Source organism: Bubalus kerabau, chromosome 11 (assembly GCF_029407905.1).
Source record: "Bubalus kerabau isolate K-KA32 ecotype Philippines breed swamp buffalo chromosome 11, PCC_UOA_SB_1v2, whole genome shotgun sequence".
Classification (NCBI taxonomy): Eukaryota; Metazoa; Chordata; class Mammalia; order Artiodactyla; family Bovidae; genus Bubalus; species Bubalus kerabau.
In genome coordinates, this window is record NC_073634.1 from 59820463 (window position 1) to 59822760 (window position 2298).

Genomic DNA, 2298 nt, shown 5'->3' on the forward strand with positions numbered 1-2298 from the left:
ACAGCATCCACTGGCTAAAGCTTTTGGTCTTCAGTGGAAAGATCATCCCCCAAACTGCTGTTTTCCCAACCCCAAGTTCAATGTTTAGGGAATCTGATATCAAAACAAGGGCTTCACCTAGGTTCAGATATACTTCATGGTGTCCTAAGTTTCTCCAAACCCCAAACTAAACACCAACTCTTAGTTTTTCTCAGGCGAGTTGGTTATTGCAAAAAAACAGATTTTAAATTTCTCTTGTAGCTAAATTTCTGCATTTTTCACTGAATAATAACAATACCAACCCAATGTTTATGAGGAGAACTGGATGACACAGCCTATAACAACTTAAAGGAGAATTTAATGAACCCACCTGCCCTTGAGTATCCAAATAATCAGATTTCCTTTTGCCTTTCTGTATATATAAAGTGTTTGTCCTTAGGATATTCACTCAAAGAAAACAAAGGTCACCAATTACCTATATAGGGTGTTATAGCCAAAAAGGTACTATAGCAACTGGACTCTGTGGCATGGCGATACCTAGGTGCCTTGTTAGAACCATTACTGCCACTGCCTTTTTGTTTAAAGCTATTGAGCAAATGATTGTGGGATTCCCATTTACCAAATTTGGACCAAATAACAGCTCAGGCCTGCTACAGACTTTAAAAATTCCCACTCCTCCTGTGCTTGCGCTCATCGTTGTACCATCAGGTGGGCTGTACGGCCAGCGTCCTGGCAAAAGGGATGATGCAGGGCCTGAGACACTCACTCAACATACAGAATGACGCCGGTGAGTTCGTGGGCCTGTATGTGCCGCGGAAATGCTCCGCCACAACCGCATCATCGGCGCCAAGGACCACGCGTCCATCCAGATGAATGTGGCCGAGGTTGACAAGGTGACAGGCAGGTTCAACGGCCAGTTTAAAACCTATGCTATCTGCGGGGCCGTTCGCAGGATGGGCGGGTCAGATGACTCCATTTTCCGGCTGGCCAAGGCCGACGGCATCATTTCAAAGAACTTCTGACAAGAGGATCCCGGACATGGAATATTTGTTATAAATAAATAGTGAAAACCTAAAAAAAAAAGTCCCACTTTTCCCCACTGTACGTGCATTGAACTATTTGTCTATTGACAAAATGAAGGCATTCATGAGTCAATATTGGTGGGAAAATGTTAACAAGGTTGCAAAAAGTGCCTACCTTACTTGTCCCACTTGTTAAACATATAAACCAAGGAAGTCTGTTACTACATTTACTGGACATTTTAATGGCCTAATGGACCATTTAAGTTCTGGCAAATAGATTTCATACAGTATCCTTTGTCTATATAAATATGTTTTTGGATATAAAAATCAAAGAATATTTATGTTTTTGTCATGGTCTGTATGTTTCACATACAGAAATTTTCTTTTGCACAGGACACTGCCTCTTCTGTGGCTAAAGAGAAATATCAACAACTTCAGATATGCAGGTGGTGTCACTCTAGTGGCAGAAAATGGAGAGGAAAGGAAGAGCCTACTGATGAGGTGAAAGAGGGAAGTGAAAATGCTGACTTGAAACTCAGCATTAAAAAAAGTAAGATCCTCGCATCTGGTCTCATCAATTCATGGCAAATAGAAGGGGAAAAAATGGAAGCACTGACAGATTTTATTTTCTTGGTCTCTAAAATCACTGCAGACAGTGACTGTAGCCATAAAATTAAAAGACACTTCCTCCTTGGAAGAAAATCTATAACAAACTTAGACAGCATATTAAAAAGCAGAGACATCACTTTGCTGACAAAGGTCCATGAAGTCAAAGCTACTGTTTTTCCAGTAGTTATGTATGGATGGACTATAAAGAAGAGTTGGACCATTAAGAAGTTTGAATACCAAACAATCGATGCTTTCAAATTATGATGCAGGAGGAGACTCCTTTTTTTTTTTTTTTAGATAGATAGGAGATTCATATTTTATTTCTCCACTGACATATTTACAGTGAATATAAATTAAAGGCCTGCTTGCACACCAAACCCAGGTCCTTTTGGTGGTTCAGTCAAAGAGGTAAGACCTCCAGCTGGCTCACAGGAGAAGCATCCACTCTTTGGCCCAGGTTTGGAAATCAACCCTGAACATTCATTGGAAACACTGTTGCTGAAGCTGAAGCTTCAACACTTTGGCCACCTGATGCAAAGAGATGTTCCGTTGGAAGACTCTGATGCTGGGAAAGATTGACAACAAAAGGAGAAAGGGGCAAAAGAGGATGGGATGGTTAGATAGCATCACTGACTCAATGGTCATGAATGTGAGCAAACTTTGGCAGTTAGTGGAGGACAGAGAAACT

The 2298-nt window shown here is 41.0% G+C and overlaps 1 pseudogene; it reads left to right on the plus strand.

Moving 5' to 3' along the window:
* Positions 1–723: 723 nt before the first annotated feature.
* Positions 724–1001, plus strand: LOC129623821 (40S ribosomal protein S21-like; annotated as a pseudogene).
* Positions 1002–2298: the final 1297 nt, after the last annotated feature.